This window comes from Euprymna scolopes, chromosome 12, assembly GCF_053919585.1.
Source record: "Euprymna scolopes isolate OS-2025 chromosome 12, ASM5391958v1, whole genome shotgun sequence".
Lineage (NCBI taxonomy): Eukaryota > Metazoa > Mollusca > Cephalopoda > Sepiida > Sepiolidae > Euprymna > Euprymna scolopes.
In genome coordinates this window covers 155644355-155669874 of record NC_136493.1, presented here as the reverse complement: position 1 = coordinate 155669874, position 25520 = coordinate 155644355, and the positions used below count along the sequence as shown (strand labels likewise).

General features: G+C 41.5%; 1 long non-coding RNA gene across 2 annotated transcripts in view; it reads left to right on the top strand.

Moving 5' to 3' along the window:
• LOC145291575 (uncharacterized) overlaps positions 1-25520 on the top strand; it is a 127789-nt gene that overhangs the window by 61530 nt on the left and 40739 nt on the right. The window contains exon 3 of one of the 2 annotated variants that reach the window (XR_013869460.1): positions 15956-18641. The exons of the other annotated variant lie outside the window; for it this stretch is intronic. This is a non-coding gene — a long non-coding RNA (uncharacterized LOC145291575). Of the gene's footprint in view, positions 1-15955; positions 18642-25520 lie in introns of those variants that run through there. 2 annotated transcript variants of the gene reach the window in all.

Here is a 25520-nt window from a genome sequence, read left to right as displayed (position 1 = left end):
CTATTAGCTCTTTGTTTTTCTGGCACAACCCTATCACACACACAGGTCGTGGTCTCCTACCACATTTTTTTTTTAAATTTCATTTTCACCCCAAACAAGGCACAGTGCCACTTTGATGTAGGGAGCTACTATCGGGACCATAAGTTGCAAGAATACTATGTAGGGAGTTGAGCAGCAAGATGTCTGTTCACATTATACTTGAACTTCTGCATGTCAGTACAGTTGGGAAAGCAGGAATCCAGAAGGGAATTCCAAAGTCTAGCAGTTCTGAGGAAGAAACTATTAGAGTAGAAGGCCTTCTTACATCTAGGGATCGCTACTGTTTAGGGGTGGGATTTTGCTGCTTGTCAGGTTTGTCGGGACCCACTTACAACCAATGATGAACAGCCAGAATCCACCAATGCTATCCGATCTAGCCTGTTGATCTTTACTTTTATCATGGGGAGCACCTCCTCTAGTTTTTGTGAGGAGAGAGTGGTGCTGGCCTCTCACCCCTTGCCTCGTTTCTCAGACACCTTGATGCCACATGTCTTTGCATCGATAACAGTATATCTCTGGAAGCACCCTGTCTGCTTTGTCCCCAGGCTGCTGGCAGTCTCTGGCAAAGTGATTGGGACCTCCACACTTGTGGCACCGCACTGTAACTGCATCTTGCTGGTCAGGGGTTGAAGGTTGGTCCACAGGTTCATGAGATAGAATTCTGCATCTCCTGATTGCTGCAGCAACGATTTCCTCCACTTCTGCTTCTTCCATCATAAAAGCTCAGGCACTCACAAGAATCTGCTCCAGGGTCATTCAGTCTATTCTGGAAGATCCCTGCAGCTGTTGCCTAACAGAACTGGGGAGTCCTGACACAAAAAATGCAACTGAGCCATTGATCAGAGGGGTTTTCTTCTATTAACCATGCAAGATCCTGCAGGTCACCCAGGTATTCACCAACAATTTCCCCAGGGCACAAATGATGGGAGAAAAAATTGTCATATGCCACAAAATTGTCATATGCAAAAGCCACGAGGAGGGCTCGATTTAGTTGCTTCAAATCTGCCCTTTGGTCATGGGTTAATCTCCAGTATATGGACAACACGCCACCTCTTAGTCTGAGTGGTAAAACACGCTCAACATTGTCAACCCCACACATTTCACACACCAGTTCCACCTGTTCCAACCATTCGGACACTGTGTGATCAGGTAAAATACCATGAAATTCAGAAATAAGACAGATATCAAATGCTTTGCCGGCCATTTGTAAGCCTAAATAGCTTGAAAACAACTGAGTCCTTCAGCCTCGCTTTCTTTCTCATTTTGATCTGGAACTTTCTTTAAGGAGGGACTTTCCTCTCCTTTCACCATTTTCTCTCCTTGAGCAAAAGCACAGTCGCCTATCCGCCTGAGTTCAATCTTTTATTCCTCTGAAATCTTGGGAATTCTCACAGTTAGTCTCACCTTCTTTCCCATAAAACCAACCATGCCTACCACTTCTTCTTCTTCTTCTTCCTCTCCCAGCCCCTGTGTATTGACAGCAAATGGAACAGACTTTCTGTGTTTTGGAGGTGAGTGCATTAGAAGAATTATACTACATTTCTTAACATCACAACGATTATAATAATAATTGATTGGTTACTTGGCATTTTCCGGCAGTGCTCTATATAACAGTACATCGGGCAGCTTGTTGCGGGCCAGGATATAAATATCCTAACTCGCTACAAAAGAAAATAATAAAACGAATGGAATGAAGGAAACAAAACTCAATTGCTGGATAAAATAAACGTGTCGTTTATTTTCTGTTGAAAAATGAATGTTTTAGGTATAACACGTGTTCATGTCCGTGCGGGTGTCACCATCGTTTGTTGCGGGACTGGTGGTATAGAAAGAAACGGAAATGCGTGTTCATCTCATGTTCGGGTCACCAACGTTTGTTCGCGCGTGGCAAGAAAAGGAAATGGAGTAGAGAAACGAGAAATGGCAGTCTGGCATGTAGAAAGAGAAAGAGAGGGAGGGTTGAAATCAGTTAAGCTGCGCGCCATGTTGGTACTTGTCTGGTTGATGGACCAAAGCAAAAGGGGAAAAAAGAGTGAGAAAGTCAATCCAATTCATGGAGAGAGAAAGCGTATAAAGTGTACATACTGTCTGTTAGCTTTTGCCCCACATAGTAGCAGGTGGCATGAGGCACGCGGGCGCCGCAAGGGCGGTGGCTGGTCCACCGACCACTCGGCTCGGAAGGCGAGTCGGAAAAAGGTAGGAAACAGCTTGTCTCTTGCTTTTATAGTTGTTTCCGGTGGTCTTTTGCGCATGTGTGGATTTCCTTTAAAGGGGAAGTGACGTTGCCCATGTGTGCCTATATGTGAGTACATGTATGTACGTTAGCGTGTGTGTATATGCACGTGAATGTGAGTGCATGTACGTGAATGCAAATATATCTACGTGTGTGTACATGTGCGCATATGTTTGTGTGCGCATATGTATATGACAAGAAATATGGCTTGAGATGTGAACGCGTGTTTTTGTGTGAGACTAGAAAAGGCTTGCACAAACTTTCCTGGCATACGGAGGCCATAGCCCTCGATCACTAGCTCATTTCACTTGTCTGTTTAACTCGACTGTATCACTCAAACTGACTAACTCTACATGTATATAAAAACTGTTCCTATCTAATTATGTCATCACTGCAATGTATCACTGCAAGACCATCGCATGATGTCTATCGCATATTTTATTTGTTATTATTTTTTTCAGCTAAAATTCCAAACTCTTTGTTTAATTAAAAATTCGATTCCCAAGTTATTATTTATCCAAACTAAAATTCTTATTTTTAAAATTCCATTTTATCAAGTTAACATTTCTGATACGTTTTTAGTTGAAAAGATATCGAGACTACAAAACAGCAATCTTACTAATAATCATCTAGTTAACTTTCTGTTGTTTATCTGGACCAAAAATACAACAAATTGTGATATTTGGAGTATTATTAACATCTTAGCCAAGGATATCGTTCTTAAAAAGATCTTTCTGTTGGGTGACTGAAATTGTGGATTTTTATCTATTATACTATGGGATTCTCAACCCCATGAAAAACAAAATGATAAGAAAATTAAAACAAAAACGGAAAATGCCATATATTTGTTAAATATGTGGATATTCTTGTTTCCAGAAGTCGCATTTAGTTACACATATGAAAACTTGCACTTTAAGTGCTAGCTCAAGAGGGGGTGCCCCTTGATCTTTTGAAACTAACTGAAGTAAATTAAAAAGAGGAAACTTTCATGGCAAAAAAATGTGGAAGAATGGGTCAACCAACAGTGTGGAATGCGACTATGATGATTGTGATAATTTCAAGTTTGATATAAAAGATAAAGTTGTAAGCAATTTATTGCCTTCATTTTCAGAAATGCCAATTGGAGAACCATATTGTGGCCTTAGGAAAGGGTCATAAAGAAAGACATGAACAACAGGTTTAAGTAGGAAGAATATATTTTACAAGTAACCGAATTCAAAGAAAGCTTGTATTTTAGACTGTTAAGTTAGACAGTCTGTAGTCTTGTATTGTGTCACAATAATTTCGCACAAAATTCTAATTCTTTGAGTTTTTATAATAGTTTGAAAAGTCTATTATGAGTGAAGAGGTAAGTCTTCCTCCTAACACCTCCTCCTAACACCTTCGCAAGAAGGTGTTAGGTGGAGGTGTTAGGTGATCGATGATCAAAAGATCCATGAATTGTCTTTTTCTTTTCTGATCGGCATCGTTCTGGAGCTGCTTGGGGTGGTTTGATATTGAAAATATCTGTGGAGAAAGTGGCTACTAAGAATCAAGATGGCGCCCGCATGCGTTTATGTGGAAAAAAGTCTCGTGGAATCTCGGGGAATCTCGGAGAATCTCGTACCCTGATTCGATAAATAACGAGAAGAGAAAAGCGGGAAGAGAGACGAGTTTGAGTCACGGAAACGAACGGACGTGTGTAAAAGAAGAGGTAGAAGAAAAAAGTGTGGTGAACTAAACAAACAACGACTCGGTTGAAAGTAGAGTTGTAACGAACACAAGCTATTCCGGCATGACGTCAGGATTTGACCCCAAGCTAATTCCCCTGTTTGATGGCAGTAGCACTGATCACTCAGTGCAGGAATGGGTGGAAAAAGCAGAATTAATATGTCAGCTCAGTGGGGTGAAGCGTATAGAATGCGTGGTCCCAATGCGCCTCACTGGGGGAGCATATGCAGTATACCAGCAGTTGGCTGATGAGGAAAAAACAGATTTTGCCTGCATCAAGCGCGCCCTTTTTACAGCATTTGCATTAGATCCAATTACTGCATGGAAGGAATTCATGGCCCGAAAATTACATCCCGGGGAAACGGTGGATGTGTATCTGGCTGAGCTAAAAAAGCTATCGGTCCTCTTTGGAGGGATGTCAGACAAAGGCTTGGTGTGCGCCTTTGTTGCAGGATTACCTTAGAGTGCGGAAGATCTGCTCCGTGCCTCATCCCAAGTGGACGAGATGGACATATCAGAAGTATTGGCGCGGGCACGAGCAATACTAAAGAAAAGCCCTAACACTATAGACCAAGTGGCAGCTGTACAACCATCACAGGTTGGATTGCAGGACCTGGGCACAGCTACAACCTGCTATAAGTGTGGAGGACCCAACCATTTGGCCCGTGATTGTCTTTCGTCACGTCAACCAACTCGGAAACTTGACGGGCCGCAGTGCTACAAGTGCAAAAAACGCGGACACCTGGCCCGCACCCGTCCGGGAAACAGGCAAGGGGAAGAAGCTACAGCGCCAGTCTTCTCCCCAGAACGTCATTGAGCAGGGCGCTACCCACTGTAAGGATACACATTAATGGAAGCGAGTGCCTCACGCTTGTGGACACTGGGTGCACCCAGACTCTCGTAAGCAAGATATGCTGTGCCACTTCGAAAGCAGAGAGAATTCCGGTACTAACTGTAGGCGGAGGTTCACTAGCCTCTTGTGGGGTGAGCATTATCCGCGCAAGCATCAACGACGGGCCTGCAGTAGCCGTGCGAGCCCTGGTGATGGAGGGAGAGCTTCTCGGGTACGACCTACTCCTGGGTATGGACTTGATTACACAACTGGGTGGAATTACCGTGGACAGAACCGGCAAGGTACAGTTCTCCCGATGTGAGGAACATGTTTGTGCTGCCATAACTCTCGACGAGCCTGACTTTCATGCAGAGTATGATAGAAACACCAATGCATGGACGGCGTCTTGGAAGTGGTCAAACGATCAGCCACCAATATCCTTGCGAAACCGGTTATCAGAATATCCCCCACCCATGTGGCTAAGGGAACAGTATGAAGAAGAACTTCAAACGTGGATCGACAATGGCTGGCTTCTTCCATACCCAGAGGATGAGCTTGGCCCCCCACGGGGGCTGATTCCCTTGATGGGCGTCGTACAAGAGACCAAACAAAAGGTCCGCCCTGTCCTAGACTACCGTGAGCTCAATGAACATGTCGACCCATATACAGCAAGGGCTGATGTGTGTGCACTCAAATTAAGGGAGTGGCGACAGCAGGGATCGAACGTGGCAACTCTGGACCTACGCAGGGCCTATCTGCAAATACTCATTGAGAAGAAATTGTGGCCATTTCAGACTGTGGAAATTAGAGGAACCCGATATTGTCTAACCAGGCTAGGGTTCGGTCTAAATGTGGCCCCAGGCATTATGACAGCAATCATGCATGCTATCCGGCAGCAAGATGAGGCAGTGCAACAGGCAACATCCTCATACATCGATGATATATTCGTCAATGAGAACCTCATGTCAGCGCAATTGGTTAGAATGCACTTTGAAAGCTTTGGACTGACATGTAAGGAACCAGAGCGTTTGTGCGATGGAGCAAAAGTTCTCGGCCTGCACGTGCGCAATAGCAAGGAGGGACTTTGCTGGAGAAGAGGAAGTCATGTTCCCAAGGTCCCATCAAACATCACTCGACGAACAGTGTTTTCGCTTTGTGGAAAGATGGTAGGCCATTTCCCTGTGTGCGGTTGGCTCAGGGTGGCCGTGGCAGCCATAAAGAGACGTGCAACAGCCGTGTCGTCGGGATAGGACGATGCAGTACATGATGTCACCCTAAGGAGCATGTTGACAGAGACTGTGTCCAGAGTGACCAGTGATGACCCCGTTCAGGGAAAGTGGTGCGTTAGCGGGAATGAGTTCACGGTCTGGGTGGATGCTAGTTCACTGGCCCTTGGAGTTGCCCTTGCAGTTAATGATTCCATTATTGAAGATGCCTGTTGGCTTCGGCCAGAGAATGATTCGAGGCACATAAACCTGGCCGAACTTGATGCCACATTGAAGAGCGTTAACTTGGCGCTTCAATGGCACGCCAAGCTTCTACATATCATGACTGACTCTGCATGCACTCATCGGTGGATAATCGATGCATTAAGTGGAAGAGCATGGCTGACGACACGAGCATCGAGTGAGATGTTAATTCGAAGACGGCTTGCCACCTTGGTCGACACCATCACAGAGTACGACCTGACCGTGGACGTAATGTTGATCAGGTCTGCGCTCAATGGAGCAGATGCTTTGACAAGAGTCCCTCAACGATGGCTTCTGGCTGGTGCTCAGAGAGATGCTGATAATCTGCAAAACACATGTGCAGCAGTTGTGTGTAATGTGGATGCAGTGCGCATCATGGACATTCATCGACAGTGTGGACATCCTGGCATCAAGCGGACACTGTACTTTGTCAAGATGATTGATCCAGGAGTAGGAAAAAAAGATATCCGAAGAGTGGTGGAAAGTTGCGAGGCCTGCCAATCCATCGACCCAGCTCCAGCACGATGGAAGAAAGGGGAGTTAGGAGTGAGTGGTAAGTGGCAGAGAGTGGGCATGGACATCACACACTATGGTGGCAACCACTTCCTTACCCTCATCGATTGTGGGCCTACACGTTTCGCAGTCTGGAGACTCCTCGGGCGCCAGGACTCTTGCAACGTTATTCGCCAGCTGTCATCCGTGTTCTGTGAAAGAGGTGCACCCGATGAAGTGCTGACGGACAACGACCCAGCCTTTTGCAGCCATCAGATGAGGCAGTTCTTACAAGAATGAGGTATGCGGCTGCGGCTTAGATGCGCTTATGTGCCTTCTGGCAATGGTATAGCTGAGAGAAGCCATCGCAGCATCAAAACAATTGCAGCTAGGAAGCAGTGCACCATCGCAGAAGCTGTGTACTGGTATAATCTCATGCCAAAGGATGGCGTCTCTCCAGGAACGGCGCCTGCAAACGCAATCTATCAGTACCTTGTCCGAGAAAAAGGAATCCACCCCGATACAACTGTGGCCACTGAGATAGAACAGAATCGATATGCCAAAGGGGATGCTGTCTGGGTGAAGCCGCCAGGAAACCGATGTACTGACAAGTATAAACGAGGCACAGTGACCGATGTGGTGAGTCAGCAGTGTGTCCAGGTTGATGGCGTACCCCGTCACGTTAGGGACCTACGGCCGGCGACACATGTACCACCTCCAGTGAACGATGAGAGTGATTCTGACTCTGAGATGAGTGGGCCATCGCTTTGGTTTGCACCATCCCTATCAAGCAGTGACTCTGATATCAGTAACCTCCATGGAGATGGAGCCTTCCCCGACCATCAGGCGGTGGATGAGAGCGCATGCGAAGACGAGAGCAGCACTGTCCCCCTTCGTAGAAGCACCCGACGGCAGCGATCACCACCCCCCTGTCGTTTCTGTGATCATGAGATCAGGGGGGAGTGTGGAGAAAGTGGCTACTAAGAATCAGGATGGCGCCCGCATGCGTTTATGTGGAAAAAAAGTCTTGTGGAATCTCGGAGAATCTCGTACCCTGATTCGATAAATAACGAGAAGAGAAAAGCGGGAAGAGAGACGAATTTGAGTCACGGAAATGAACGGACGTGTGTAAAAGAAGAGGTAGAAGAAAAAAGTGTGGTGAACGAAACAAACAACGACTCGGTTGAAAGTAGAGTTGTAACGAACACAATATCATATATCGTCTCAATGACTTCTTTGTGAGGTGCATACAATTATCCAATTAAGCTGTTTCTCATGCATAAAATTAGGACCTAAAATAATGTACACCATATTTCCAATTCTTTTGTGCATTATGCCCAGTTCCCAGAAAAAACGTTTTTGTATGTTTTGTAGAAAACTTTTTGAGTCATAACGTTTCTTAAGCACAATACAGATTCATAATTTTGTTTGCTTTTAAAATTTTTTTTTTTTTTTTAATTACATTTTCACCCCAAACAAGGCACATTGCCACATTGAGGTAGGGGGCTACTATCAGGGACATGATCTACTGGGATACTATGTAGGGAATCGGGCAGCAAGATGTCGGTTCACATTACACTTGAACTTCTGCATGTCAGTACAGTTGGGGAAGCAGGGACCTGGAAGGGAATTCCAAAGTCTAGCAGTTTGGGGGAAGAAACTACTGGAGTAGAAAGCTCTCTTACATCTAGGGATCTCTACTGTGTAGGGGTGGGATTTAGCTGCTTGTCGAGTTTGTCGAGGGTATTTATGTTGTGGGGGCACAAGTGCTTGCAGTTCGTCAGAGCATTCACCATTAAAATACTTGTAGAACAGGCAGAGGGATGCAACATTTCGTCAGTGGAACAGAGGCTGAAGCTTAGATGACAATTCAGGACCTATCAGGTTGGAGACTCTCTTTTGGACCTTGTCTAGGAGCGAGAGACTAGTAACAGATGCACTGGCCCAAATATGACAACAATACTCTATATATGGGCGAATGCTGGCCTTATAGAGGTACAGGATACTTTCAGGCGTTAGTCGCTTTCTAGCACAGTAGAGAGAGCCTACCTTCCTCGCAGCAGTCCTGGCAATGCTCTAAATGTAATTGTTCTAACTCATGTTTCCTGTGAACGTTAGGCCGAGGAGTTTAAAAAAAAGTACTTGGTAACAGTTTTTCAAATACAGGTCTTATTTTCTGCTGGAACATAGTCGTTGATGGGGATAATACTGATGATGTGTTAGAATGAAGTGTGATCATATAGAAACTGTTGCAGTACCGTTTCTGTAGGTGTGTTGCATGCTTTCTTGAGTGCTCATTTAAATGGGCAAATGAAACGTTTTGCCTGCTCAATTGAACACAGGTGGTACTTGAGAGTTGTGACATGATTAATTTGGAACATCTCACAAAAGTCCCTGAAGTCCGTGGATGTAAATTAAGTCCCATTGTCACTAAACAATTGACAGTTGAAAACCGGGTAAATATATCATGGAGAAAAGTAATAACTACCCTTATAGTTTGTCTCTTACATCTGAGCACTTCTGGCCATTTTGTGTAGGTGTTCACCACAATAAGGCAATACCGATCTTACACTGGCCCTGCGAAATCTATATGGATTATAGACCAATATTAGTCTGTTTTAGGCCACGACTTAAAAGTGATTGGAGGTGCCTTTGTCGTAAAAGCATAATGAAACATGTTCTGAAGTCGATTTTTCATCAGCTAGAAAAAAATTGTACACTTCGTTTTTGTATAAAAATATAAAAACTTTTATTTGCTGTTTCTTTCTTTACTGCCTCACATGCGTGCATCCAGATAGAAGCAGAGTGTGGACTGGAAGGTGGGTGGATGGAGCCAGGCTTCTGTCCTCTTTATGCCTTTTTCTCTGGGCTATATATATGATCTGCTTTTGCAGGTGTGCTTACCTTCAATGACTGCGTGCGTCAAATAGTTGATCTTTCACTACTGACTGATATTGTCAGTTCTGACAACCTGACCCCATCTTTTAGTGTGTTTGCTACCAACTGCCATATGTGCATTTGCGTATATGTGCACCTTCAGCATGTGACAATAACCCTTGCAGAAATCGAACATGTTTTTAATGTCTTCCATTATCAGCCAGTATACATAACTATGCACAAAGCTCTTCATTCTGTATATTGCTGGGTTATCCATATGACAATCTTTTAATATCCTTTTTGTAATGTTTTTGATATGACAACCCTCTCACTGTATAGTAGGACATCATCACACATAAAAAACTGTTGTATATTTGCTGGTTTTTATTTGTGATTTTCTGTTTTGTAGCACTGATAAATTCACCTTTTTGTTTCATGTTTAATTTCATATACACAGACATGACAGAAAAGAATAGATACTATCATACATATTTTTCCTAATATTAATATATCAATATTTATATTTATAGACAAGAATAGTGTTGAAATAGCTTAGAGTATCTCATTAAAATTGCATCTAATAACATTGAAGCATGCCATGAAACAAAGGAGCATCAAACCTATCAGAATTTCTGCGAGGATGAATAGTGGGTCAACGTGAAGATGGTCTTAGTCAATGCAAAATACCATGAAATCTTTCAATACTCCTTTCTACTGTTAATAGAGTGATTGTACAATTCATAAGAGAGAACAAAGAGTGCACAAATACCTCATCCAGGTCGCCCTTTGACCTCTAAAAGAACCTTGCGTCTTGTGAAATATTGAAGAGCGTCCTCAGTGCAAAGCCTCTGGCATTGCAACACAAGCTACTGGTCTTGTATTAAAAGAAAACGAAAATATATATCGGGATCAGTAAGAGAAATGAAATGGTTTCATGTCGATGAGGCATGTATAGAGAGGCTTATAACATGAAAAGTGAAAAAATATTAGATAATTTTGAAACATTTTTAGAGCATGTTCATGAAAAATATGGTAATTAAACAAAAATCCCAATAAGCTTTGGGGGGGGACAACATATTTTGAACAATTGAAATTTTTATTTTTGAATAAAAAATAATTATTAAAAACAAAAACAGTAGTGTTCTCGTCAAGTAGTTTTTATTTTATTCAAGAAAATAAAAAGGTACTCATGCACTTATTGAGCCGTGCTGAAATAATGACATTATTTAGAAAGCCATTCTTAACATGGGAACGGGAGGGTGTTGTGTACCTATTCTGTACTTTCACGTAACAATTTAATAAAAACAGGTATCGTAAAACTTTAATTAAACTTGAAAATACTATTTTAAAATAGTGTGGGTACTTTCACCTAACAATTTAATAAGAACAGGTATCGTAAACCTTTAATTAAACTTGAAGGTACTATTTAAAAATAGCGCAGGTCAATAAGTGCACTAGAACCAAATAACATTTCACTATGTTTCAATCTTTATCGCCGAAACTGGGGACACCATTTTATTTTGCGCATCTGTTGCTGAAATCCAAGGGAGAAATCAGTATTTTAAACTATGACCGAAGCATGAAATTAATTTGTTGTTGACCCTTCAAAGTTGCTTTAATTAAAAAAAAAATGTTTCATTAAAATTATTTATTTGTTCGAAGAAAAAAAACAAAAACAAATAAAGAAAACTATTTTATAAAAATCTAATGTTGCTTTCATTACAAAATTGGGTATAGGGATACGCTACAACAGAACACCGACCACTCTATTTTGTTTTTTTAGGAGTAATCAAAGTCGTTGATCTGATAATCACACCCGGCACAAATTTACCGTTTGTATGGTATTAACCTCTGAACCCACGAACTACTTTCTGACATTTTATAGCTTCCGTTTTTGCTACGCACGAGCACGCGGTAACATAAACGACGGTTGTTGAATGTGCCTCAACGTAGCAAACTGCCTTTTCATATGGCGGACGAATCTTTTGTGGAACATTTAAAATTATATGAAAAAGAAGAAAAGCACTCCAAGTGGGGAGGGGTGTAATGTCGGAAAGACATTTTTTTTTTTTCAAAACAGAATTTAAAAATTTTTTCTTTTTTTCATTGGCGAACAATTTAAAATTCGAAGAAAAAATTGTCTAAAACAAAATTTTTAAAAATACATTACAGTACTTTTGGGGGAGATTTTTTTTTTTTTTTTGTTTAACGTAGTTTTTAATGCGGTTTACAAAAACATAAGCACCAAACATTTTTATGTTTTTCTTTTTTTTTTTTTGTGGGAGGAAGATTCAATTATAGAACTTGTGTGGCTTTACAGGTGCTTCTGCAGTTTAATTAACCGTTTTTCCGTAAGTAACACGCCGACATTTACCGATTAAAATACATTTTAACATTTTTAGATTTTACTGCTTTCTGTTTATATTAGGGGAGGAGGCAGGGGTGACGAATACAGCTTGCAGGTGGACATTACTTTAGTTTCGTTAGAGCAGAATTTGTCTGATAGCTTGATTTGAGTACCAAAGAGGTGGATTGATATAATGAGGCAACTGACATGCGTGACTGTAACAGATCAGTTAAGACCTGATCAGATCCGTATAATATATCAGCAGAATGGACATCCTGTAATTCGGAGGATCATATATTTTATCTGAAGAATGTGTCCTGCAACTGCAAGGGCATTAATCAAGGCAGCCATACGCTCATGCGAAGAGTGTCAATGAATTGATCCAGCACCGTCCCAATGGCAAAAAGGGAAGCTTGGGGTTGAGGAGAACTGGTGTCGGGTAGGGATGGATGTAACGCATTATGATGGCACGCATATTTTAACCTTAACAGATTGTGGCCCGACACATTTCATGATATGGTGCCTGTTGACACGACAGGATACATCTAGCATTATACGACAGTTGAGAGCTATCTTTCTTGAATGTGGGCCCCACTTGAAATCCTGACTGATAATGCCACTACATTTCAATGTCAAGAATTTCAGAAATTCACACATGAATGGGGAATTAGAACGTCTTACCGATGTGCATATTTTCCTGAAGGTAATGGTATAGTGGAGCAGTGCAATTGCACTGTCAAAAGAATTGCAGTCAGGACACAGTGCTCGATTCCAGAAGCTGTGTACTGGTATAATGTAACACCCAAGGACGATGCAACACCAGCAACAGCCAATGAGATTTACCTCTACAAGCAGCGTATAAAAGGAATTGATGCTACACCATAAGTGGTTAGAGTTGTCAATCCACCATATAAAGTGGGAGACCGTGTTTGGGTAAAATGCCGAATGCTGGGTGCGCTGCAAAATTTTGCAGAAGACAAATAGATAAAATCATAAGTCCTCAGACTATGTTGATTGATGATGTACCACATCACGTGAAAGATAGCTGCCCCTGTCATGCCTCTTCTGATTCTGAAGACAATGAGGGATGATCCTGATTGCCTACTGTCCCTTCAGGATAGCATAGAAACACTACCTACAGAACCAGATGAGAGAATGATAGGACATGCTAGTGGTGATAACGATGAGAAAGATGGACACAAGGAAGTGATGCCTCCAATTCCTCATCGAAGTACCCAAGAAAGACGAATACTACCCACCCTCTTGATTGTGAAACACCGCCTATAGAACCACAAGAGGGGGATGATGAAACATACTGAGGAAGATGGAAACGAGGAAATGATGCGTCCAATTCTTCCAAGAAGTACCCAACAAAGACAGATACTGCCCCCTGCCCTGATTGTGAAACACTGTCTATGGAACCATGAGAGGGGATAATGGAACATACTCGTGGAAATAACGGTGGTAATGAGGAAGATGGTAATGAGGAAGTGATGTCCCCGATTCTTTGAAGAAGTACCCGGCAAAGACGACTGCCCCCCTCCTTGCACGGTTTGTGATCATGAGATCAGGGGGGAGTGTAGGGAAATGCGTGTCTTACTTGACTAGCACGTGTGCATGATTCAAAGGGTCGGTTGTGGAATGAAATGAAAGAGAAAGGAAAAACTAACATAGCGAGACAGTTTGTGTTATGGTGAATGATCATGTGATTGTGAATGTTTATGCAAATGAGATTGGTCTATAAATGCGGACGTGAAGCGAGCATGAGGCAAGTTGAGAGAAGGCGTGTTACTTACACAGACATGTGGAAATCAGCTGGAAAGATATTTGTGTTTGGAAGTCGAAGTTTTGACAACAGTGTTGAATTTAGCCGAGAAATTAGTGATTTGAAGAGCAGAATAAATAATACTTGAGTTATTTAATTAATTCATTTCACTCCCAGGCATCTTGGCTTCTGCAGTATGGGGGTGAAACTGACGATCTTGGACTTTTAGCATTTCATCGCATCCATTTAGAGACTGTTGCTCTTATGGGGAGACTTAACCCATCTTGCTTCCTCGGTTTCTAGCACTCAACTTACTCAAAACTGGAACCCTTCACACGTCAGATCCGCTTGGCCTACTTCTGGTGAAACTTACCAGTCACCCAGATTGATTGATTGTCAAACTGACCCCTTGACTTCTGTACCTGTATGCTTGTTTAAACCTGTTGCTTTCTCACGATTCCAATCTCCATTGTTTAATTATCCTTAGTCAGACAAATAGACAGATAAATAGACAATAAATGCTTTCTACCCGATGTTGCCCAGTTATTACCAGTTTTGTATAAGTAAAATGTCAGAAAAATCTTCTGAAAACGAAATAAATATTTACAGATTAAATTTTTTATGTTAAAATAGTTCCCCAAAGTGGTAATTTGGTGAAAAAATGTTAGAACAAAGACAATGGAAATGATTTTAGTGATGGCACAGGTGATCTTAATGTTACATGTGCTAATGACGTAATGAGATAGATTTTGAGAAACGTGCAGTTAGTTTTAGAGTTTGGAATCAGATGGGACAAGTTAACATGAAAGACATTGTCTCTGCATTTGCGAAGCGAGGTGAAACACAACTTTAGCATAATGTAGAAAATATCAATGTCTTGCAACTCCGATGGGAAGTCAAGAATAATGTTATATCAAATATATAATCTATTGTTGTTTGGTTTTCTTTACAGGGAGATGAACTTGAATAATGAAAAAAGACGAATATACAACAGAGAGGTATGTTATTAACCTGTGCACTACACAGACTGATGGTTATGAACTGTTTTATTCTATGTGAAACATTGCACACATACAACAGTAGAATATTTTAACTACTAGACATCACACTGTTGATATACACTCACTCTGCTATATAACAAAAACATATAGGCTAATCTCACAAATGGAATTGTTACATTCAATCTCATTTCCAAAAAGATTTCCTGTTTTTTTTGTTTTTTTTAACAGGAACACTTTTATTTTTCTTTGTTAAATGCAACATTAGTGATTAATCCACCTTCAAAATTTATTTTCTACCCAGTTACCATTCTGGCTGTTTTGCAAAATTTTAGCATGGTAGAATTATTTAATCTTTTCCATATATTCAAATTTATGATAAGTCTGGTTCCAAATCTAACTGAAACTTCACGTTTTTATTTAATATTTTCACCAGCAGATACTTATGTTCTATCATCTTTTTCATTTGTTCTAACGTGTTGTATCCGACTTTAATTTTGTCCTTTACTTTATCTGGTAAAATAGTCAAAAATTAACTATTCTACACTTTCCAAGTAACAATTTTCAATGTTAAATTTGCCGTACTTCCGTCAAAACTCACTACTTCAAATCTGTTAGACTGCTATCAAACTGTACTGCTCTAAAACTGGACATTCTGCTGCCAAAACTCATTACTCCAAAACTCGTAACTCTGCTATCAAAACTTTCTACTCTAACATCCACAGCCACACTCCCCCAATTTGTGAAAAATCAGCCTTTTTATTCATAACCAGAAGCATTTCATTTGCATATCTGGTGTCAAGATCACAAACATATAAAGAGAAGTAGCAACCAATTTTCTTTTCTTTTTAACTGTTAATGCATAGGTTTTACCTGTCAACTACAGGTTGCATAAAAACAGGTTTGTACCAATTTTCTTTTAAAGCATTTAATCACACATCCTTTGATCATTAAGCTCAATAATTGGTTTTATATTCCATCATCCAATTTGATTATTTAAGGAGACAACTCAACGAGAACCTGTTTACATTGGAAGTAGGCCAGGAAAACAGTTCTAGAAATGAAGCTTTGTTCATGGAATTTGTCTTTAAGTTTAGGCACAGATATAGAGGGGACAGAATTGTTGATAGTCGTTGTCATTAACAGAGTTACTTTGGAAAATTGCTAAGATTTTACACATTCTTCTATTTCAGCATGTATACCTGTGATTCTAGATGAATAAAGCTTTATTACCTGGTTTTCATTCGTCTTCCGTGTTCCAAATCATCACAATTTATTCATCTAGAATCTAATCCAAAAATCGATTTCTGAAGCAACAATGTTTCGATGGTAACCCTTCAGCATCTGATTCTGTAGGCCATTGGACACATTGGTAGTGTAAATTCAACAACTTCTTGAGGACAATTAACTGTCACCCAACTAGCAAACTAGACTTTCTTACTAACTACATCTCCCATCCAGTGCACAAATTAATAGTAAATGTTACTCATATGAATCAGCCATTGCTAAACTCCAGTCTCTTTTTGTAAAGCCCTCTAACATTGTCCATTCTAGACATCTTTTGGCAACCTCTGAGCAGGAGCCCAGTGAAATGATGTATCATTGTTTGCAGAAGCTAGATTCGCTGGCTGTGGATTGTTGCTTTGAGACAGTAACAGCCAAAGAACATTGTGATCAAACAGTTTATGATGCCCTCGTAACAGGCATTCACTCTCATACAATTTGACAACGACTCTTAGAAAGGACACTCAATTTGAAAGATGCTTCAGAGTTAGCTAGTTCTCTAAAAACTGACAATTCAACCCCACACCATATGGTGCCACTGCCGAACAATCAGTGACTCATGAAGTTTCTTGTACTTCCGAAAATGTTTTGGCTGCAGCAGGGGAAAATGTTTCTTCTGCAGTAATTGATGACATCCATGAATTAAATGCTCTACCTGTGATGCGGTCTGTAGAAGCTGTGGCAGGAGGGAACATTTTCAACTTGTTTGTTGATCAAATCACTCTCCTACGAAGGTGACTGTTGCTTGTGAATTGTTAATCACACCCATTGTAACCGCTGCATCACCTGATTGCCTGTCAAAAGCTATAATTAAACTTTCAGTGAATGGAATAATCCTGAAGGCTCTGGTGGATACTGATAGCATAAAAAGCTATATATCATTGAACATCATTCATAAGTACGATTGACCAACACAAGCTTCTCACAGGAAGATATCAATGGTATCCATAGCCTTATCAAGCAGTACATTAGGTCACTGCTATACGACATTAGCATATAAAGGGTTTACTTACCCGCATTTCAAACTTTCAGTCCTTTCTTCTCTTTACTGAGACGTCTTACTTGGCCACGCCATAACTAAACTTGGTACTCGAAATCTGTCACTTATATGAGAAATGAGTACCTTGCCACCTGATCCACCATGCCTCATACAAGAAAGTATATTGACATACAAAAACCTAATATACATATAGTGGGTGACCCCCCCCCCAAAAAAAAACGGGCCTCAACTCTAATTAGACCTCGTTTCTTAGTGTTTTGTCCGAATGAAATGAAACTTTGGTCATAACTAGTTTATTATATTCAAAACATCACATCAAAACACCAGGGTCTTTGACCTTTTTTTCTCCATCCTACAGCATATGTTCTAGATGGCCTCCATTATCTTTTGATTTTTTTGTATATGTTTGATTAAAATTCCTGTGTTGCTTTGATCCATCATTTCGAGTTATAATTTGTCAGTGTTATTTAATGAAATATGCATCAAAGAAAAATGCTGCCAAAATATACATATATATATTTATTTATAGGCTAATGACCTTCTTCAAGCTTTTTTGTATATATAAATCTGGGTATTTTTCTCCTCTTCTGATGACAAGCATTAGGCTTCAAAATGTCATGACTTAAAGAATTATTTTCCTTATTAACTTAATGAATTAATAAAGTGTTATTTGATTTTAAATTGTCATCCTTTATTTCTTATATACAGTAATACCTCGATTGTCAAATTTTTTGGTAATCAAACCACTTGGTGTTCAAACCAAAAGTTGGAGATTTTCTTGCTTTGGTAGTCAAACGAAATATTGGTGTTCAAACTGCTGGCTTCACTTTGAAAGTAAACAAGCAGCAGCGTTTCTCAATGGAACGTTGTAATTCATTCTGGTCATGATACTTTTGAAGTGTAGTGTGACAACCCAACCCCATCCTGACGACGTCGCCATGCGAGTCTGAACTTTGCAACAAGTTATATTTAGAACAGTGTCATCGCAACCCCTTTGACAATCTAGACAGTGTCTGAGTTATTTTTAACACATCAGCGTGGCACCAGAACCATGCAATTCAATTGGTTGACCCCTTTTTGCATGGGACGACAAAGGACCTTGAGGTATCCAAAAAGTTAAAGAAAAAGGTAAGTAGATTTCAATACGATGAACAAAGCAGATATATCTCGAGATGACAGTAATAAATTGCACAAAAAACTGTTGCTCAAATAATTGGTTTAGCGTTGTGTAAAGACTTTAGAAACAAAGAAGAGATGGACATTCTTTTACCACTAGATAAAAAGAAAGAAAAGAGAAATAAAAGCAGTAAAGTCAAACAGAAAACTGTGAGAACAATAATCGAATTTAAAAAGGAACTGACAGAGAAATTTGAAAGAGGAATGTGTGTGTCAGTGCTTGCAAAGAAATATGAAACGGCAAAAATCAACTATAAGTACTATTTTAAAGCATAAAGATTCTATTAAAGCTAGTGATGTAGCTAAAGGTATGACTACAATTACTAAACAAAGGCCACAGTTACTAGAGTAAGCAGAAAAGTTAACTTATATTTACACTAGCGGGGGGTACCCGGTGATGCCCAGGTGTTTGGAGGTGTGTGTGGTGTTAAATAAAAAAGAACCCGGAGGGAGATCGGACCCGAAGCCCTGAGGCAAAGTTTGAAAATAAAATCGGCCAGCCAGAATGAGTTAGTGAATGATGTTTGAATTTATTTAAGAACCAAATTGACAGGTGCGCGGCCGGAAGTCGTCGAGCATTACGACGACGACGTAGGTTTGTTTGTTATAAGCGAAGTAAAAAAGAAAACGTTAACACTAAGCGGGGAAAAAAAACACAAAAAAACGTAAGGCAAACGAACGATGAAAACAGAAAACAAACACGTGAAAAATGGCTTAAATAAGCCTGTTTCGATATTAAAATTTAGAAAATCGAAAAAAAAAACCATCTCACACCACGATTCGAACCCAAAACATTTAGATAATGAAACAAGGCCTTAACCAACTGAGCTAAGGCGACGTTCACGAAATTTGTTTGGTTTTTCAACTATTTAAAGTAAATCAGGTCACAACGTCATCTGACGCATGCGTAGAATCGGTCATTGTCACGAGAGGGCCGTTTTTGTTGACCCCCCCACCTTGTCGAAAATTGCCGATTTCGGGGTGAAAAAGTTAACGTTTTTGGCCAATTTTTCGATATTTTTCGAGCAAAGGATGGAGCTTCGATGCAATACCAAGTTTGTGAATTTTCGTCGCGTTTGTTGAAATTTTTTAGCAGACATCCAAACATACACACAAACATACATACATTTTCGCTTTTATATATATAAAGCAATTGACGTTAGCTGGAGACAATGTAAGTAAGTAACATTTACAATGATGTATTGAAATTAAATCTTTTGATAAGTGATGAGAAATTTGAATTTAAATCTAGCAGAGGATGGTTTGAGAAATTTAAAAGAAAAAGTGGTATTTGTAGCATCAATCGACATAGAGAGGCGGCAAGTTACGATAAAGTGGCAGCAGGCGCATTCAAGGTCAAGTTTGAAAACTGTAAAAAAGAATGTATATTTACCTCCACAGATTTTTAATTGTGATGAGACGGGATTATTTTGAAAGAAAATGCCAAACAGGACCTTCACTGCACAAAAAGAGAAGTCACTTTCTGAGCATAAACCTATGAAAAATAGGTGCACACTATTGTTATATAAAAATGCCAGCGGAAATTGTAAGGTGAAACCACAGCTTATCTATCATTGAGAATCCTCGGGCTTTCAAGTCACACAAAGTGATCAAAAGTAATTTAGCCATTATGTGGCGAGCAAACTCTAAAGCTTGTAGTGAAGTAGAAAAAAAAGAAATTTAAAAAAATATATATAAGACACAGCTGTTCCTTCCAAAAGGTCGAGCTCTTCAACGTCCAAAAATAATTCACCGTCACAAAAAGAATTCGCCGTCACTTCTTCCAACTGTCGTTTCACTCTCTGTGCTCTTCACGCTACTTAAAAAAAAGTACCATTTATATGCTGCCCATTTCTCCACTTATGCAAATTGACTATCAACCAAAGCCATCTAGTTTTCCATTTCTCCAAACAGCCAATTTGCAAAGGGGGACAACTCAAACCACACAGAGCCATCTAGTTTTCCATTTCTCCAAACAGCCAATTTGCAAAGGGGGACAACTCAAACCACACGCCCTCTTGATCTACACGATCATCACATGTCAACCCATCACGTAGCTGCTCGACCAACATGGCGGCCGTCTCTCTTGCTGCGATCTCCATGGAGCCTCTTCGTGAATGTCGCTACTTGGCTCAACGTCGCTGTCTTCCTCTGATGACACCACTACCGGCCGCACATCAAGGATGTGTCGAGGGATGCCGTCGATAGATACATTGTTCGGGGACTGGACACTTGTCACAATGCCCCTCCCCCAGCGTGTGGTACATCGATCAGGCGGTTTGATCCACACTTCCTCTTCCACTCGCACAGTCGCTCGCTTCTCTCCTTCCTCCGCGGGTACCTGTGCAGTTCGGGGATGCCGCCACTCGTACTTGAAGACTGCCCTCTGCGGCATTGACTCCACTTTTTGCCCTTACTTTGGAGTCATATTATACCAGAATACAGCTTCTGGTGGTGAAATCTGGCCCCTTTCAGCTATAGCCTTAATGGTCCTGTGATGCCGCTCCACAATTCCATTTCCGCCTGGTCTATATGCAGCCCTGAAATAGTGCTGCACTCCCCACTTATCCAACACATTCTTCATGGCAGCTGAGTGAAAGGCAGTTCCATTGTCCATTAGCACTTCCATCACTGGACCCCTCTCCAAAAACATCTCTTCCAAGACCTTTGCAATTTCACCTGCATTTTCCGCCTTGATTTCCCTCCAAATGGCTACTCTTCCTGGTCCACAGTCGACCATTGACAGATACGGCCTCTGTCAATAGTGCGTTACGTCTATCGCCAACCTGCACCAGTTCTCTGCCACCTGAACCTCACCAGCTTCGTGTCTACTCGGCACAGGATTGATTGATTGACACCGGCTGCATCTCTCAACCACTGTCCTAACGGCCTCCTTTGTGATTCTGGGGTCCACCTTCCTAGCCAAGAACAAGGTTCTATCCACTCCAAAATGGTGCAGGTCATGCAAATCCTTCAGAGTGTCTTCATTCAAACAACATATTGCAACAGCCACCTCATTCGGCGCCTTTAGCCAGGTCTTCCGCACCCTCGTCATCACATCTGCTCTGTTCTTCGCTGAAGGAACGATAGTGACCCTAAGTTGAAGATCAAATTCTCTAATCAGCTCCCTTAACATCATCAATCGACGCTTTACTAGCATCTCGGCAGCGCCTTTCGTCTTCACCCTCCTTTCTCTTGTAGCTTCGGACTGGATCCAAGAGAACACAGTGGCTGAGTCGGTCCTCACCTCAACATTCTGTAGCCCCCATTTCAAGGCTAAGTTGATGCCCTTCATAACCGCATCCAGTTCCGCCACATTTATGTGAGCCACATCGTCCTTCTTCCGCAACCAAGCAGCATCTTCTGCCGTAACACCACCTATCTCCAAGGTGACCCCCACTGCTATACAGCTTGCATCACACCACACAACACCTTCTGCACTGTTGGGTACATGCCAAACACCTCTCACTGGATCCTCCCTCTTCACCTCTTCAATAATCTCTCTCATAATGTCCACAGTCTCTTTATCAACTCCATCCTCCCACTTCGCTCCACTAGCTCGCCTTTTGATATAACTACATGCAGTCCATAGCCATCTTGCAATAGGGTAATGTGTCTTCCGCATATTGAGAAGAGTTCTCGCCTGCTCAATTTTTCGACACCTCCGGGATCTCATTTCCCCTCCGGAACACTAGCCATCCTATCTGGTCCTTTCTTAGTTGGAGCCCTAACACAGCTCCTCCCTCCAACGATTCCGGGCATTTTGCAATTAGCCCAAAGCTGTTGAGGTGTTTTACTACGTCCTCCACAGTTATTACCGTCTCATCCACCAAAATATCATCAGTCTAGGAACTGGTGGCTCTTCTGACTGCATCCTCCTTGCTTAGCACCGCTTTGAAGATCGCTGCCATGATTTTTGGTGCAGAATTCAGGCCAAAACCCAACCTGGTCAGGCAGTACGTTTGGCCCTTGTATCTGACCAGCTGGTATTTCCAGAATTCCTGTGAAATGTGGATCTGTAGGTATGCAGATTTTAAATCCACAATCGTCGCAGCCTTCTGAATCTGCCTTCACTCTCGCATGGTCTCTCCGCACACGTCCATCACATCGCCTCCCGTGTGACACGCAATGTGTACGTTCAGCTCCCTGAAGTCCAGTACTGGCCAAACTTTTTGTTTTGTGGGCTGAACAACCGCCATTAATGGCAGCACACCTTCCACCTTCTCCGTCCATGATCTTAAAATCCCCTCTGAGATCCATCGGTCCACCTCCTTCTCAAATTCAACTCTTGTGCCTCCTCGCAACGTATGCTCATAGCATTCCAATCTGTTGTTCAGTATGGGAGGTGCTCCCTTCCATGCCCACTTGACTGTCCATTTCTCACCATCAAAGTGTGCAGAGAAATCTTGGTCCTCTATCGTGCAACTTTTGTCTAACCCGGTCGTTCCTGTGACACCTTTTTCGAATTGCACACCTGCAGCCCCTTGATGTCCTCCAAATCTCACGGAGTTCCTATATACCGTAACGCCCCCTAGTCAAGCAATTGCGTCCATCCCTAGCACCACATCGACACCCGTGACAATTTTGTTAATAACAATCGCCTGGATTGTTAGTGACATCCCACGTACCATCAACCGAACGATACTTGTGCCATTGCACTTCACTTCTCTGCCGTCAACTGCCGTAATGCTGCTGGTTCCATTGCATGTGTCAACCATGTCTTTGGTGACAATTGTTGACGTACAGCCCGTGTCGACAAGGGCTTTTGCACTTCGTCCATTTAGGGTCACCTCTACTTGTAGTGACATACCCTGAAGCACCTTCATCGAATAATACACCGGCGCAGTGGCTTCTCCCTGTTCGTTTCCCTGGGGACAGAATCTGCTGATGTGACCGGCTTCCCCACAGCGGTAACACGTGACTTCTGGCTTTGGCTCCCTGCACTCCCTCGCCATATGGGGGCCTTGGCATCTCTGCCACAGTTCTCTCTGCTTTTTGCCCTTCACAATTTCCTGCTGCAGTTTGCTTCATTGAGTGACAGCTACGATTCCCTGCTCACTCCCTTTTTTCCTGGCCAGCACCCTAGCCTGTGTAATCAACTCTGCCACCTCCATAGTATTTACACCGGGCAGTTGCTGCAGAGCTATAGAAATATGGTCCGGGAAGCCATTGATAAAGGCCATCTTAACCATCTGTTGACGGCCTCCTCCATTGAATCCTGCTAGTCCCATCAACCTCCTGATATTGTTGGCGTAAACATCGACAGGCTCTCCGGTCCACACCATACGGCTTAGTTTGCCATATGCCACAAACGGTCCTTCGGTAAATGCTTCCTTCAACTTTTCCTCAATGGCGTCAACAGACAGTCGATCCTTCTCCCGCATCTCCAGATATAGGGCCAGAGCATCACCATCAAGATACAGTGGTATCAAGCTGGCTACATCTGCGATGTCCCGCAACTTAGTGACAAGTTTAACCTTGGTCAGCCAGGTTATAACATCTCCCTCGCCAGAGAACGTCTTAAGCATCTCACTGCTGATCCTCTTTGCTTCCATAGTTCCCGCCGGAATAGCTTGTAGTGAAGTAGAAAAAAAAGAAATTTAAAAAAATATATATAAGACACAGCTGTTCCTTCCAAAAGGTCGAGCTCTTCAACGTCCAAAAATAATTCACCGTCACAAAAAGAATTCGCCGTCACTTCTTCCAACCGTCGTTTCACTCTCTGCGCTCTTCACGCTGCTTAAAAAAAAGTACCGTTTATATGCTGCCCATTTCTCCACTTATGCAAATTGACTATCAACCAGAGCCATCTAGTTTTCATTTCTCCAAACAGCCAATTTGCAAAGGGGGACAACTCAAACCACACAGAGCCATCTAGTTTTCCATTTCTCCAAACAGCCAATTTGCAAAGGGTGACAACTCAAACTACAGTTGACCAGGCTGTTCTTTACTGAATGGATTTTTCAAGTGTTTGCCCTTACTGTTGAAAAATAGTTAGAAAAGGTTATTGCTAATGTTGCAACATTTTGGGTTTTTAATGGGGTATGATCCCACACAGTCGGACGATTCTATTTATAAACGGTGCTGCTAAGAACTGACGAATCAAATTAATTCACGTTCTACCAACCAATCAGAAACCAGAATTGCTTCATAAATATTAAACCTTTTCTGGAGTAATTTCACATGTTCTTTTCCGTCTCGACACGGTAAGAATATTTTGTTCTGTGGAACTGTCTACTACAAACAAGTCACCTCCCAGGATTTGTGTGTAACAGCGAACCATCTGAAACTGTTCTAAAACTCAAAATGGCTTACACTTCTAGAAGCTTTACACAAAGTTTTTGTTTAGATGTTTCAAGGTAACCAATGACACCAAATTGACCCTACGTGATTTCTGGAGAAATCGTTTTAATATCGTTCACAGCATAAAGCATGGTCTGATGTTTCTTATAGGACCATGAATTCTGCTTGGAGGAAATTGTGGCCCAATTGTGTTACAGAATGTGAATTTGAAGGGTTTGACGATATTGCAGGTCTCAGTAAAAAGGCTGCTTTTGTGGAAGCTGAAGCCATTGTAGAGGATATTGTGTCTCTAGCCTAGGTTTGGTGGTGGACACCCATGATATTGAGGAACTACTGGGAGAGCATGCATCTCAGCTGACAACAGAAGAACGTCATTTTCAAAATGAACAAAATAAGTCTGTTGAGAATATGAGCATGCATTCAGAGGAAGAGGAAAGGATGCACCAACAAGAGTATTGAAAGAAATATGCAACAAGTGGAATGATATTGATGCTTTCGTGGTTAATATTACCCAGATATCACTACAACCAGTAGACATGTAAACATTTTTGATGGCAATGTCATGTGCAATTTTGGCAAGTGTTGGACAATAGAAAAAAACAAATTTCATTGGATAAATAGTTTAAACGTAAAGAACATTCCGTACAGGAATCATCTTTATTCAAGAAATTTGCCAAAGGGAGAACCCCAGATTCCAATTTGCCTTCTGTTTTGATGGAAGCAGATTCTCCTTCCAGCAGTAACCTCCCTATCCCTCTTCATCCACCCATTTGCACTATCAGCTAATCATTGAAAAGTAAGAGATAAAAACAGTTCAATTGGAATTACATACATTTTACTCTCTTAGTGCATGTATAGATTATATTATTGCAATCATCTTAATATATGCTTATTAGTGATTTTCTGTGCAAATAGATGTATAAAATCCTCCAAGTTTACTGATAAAAAGGAACTTTTAAACTCTGGAACCAATTAACTATATTTCAGTTAATTTA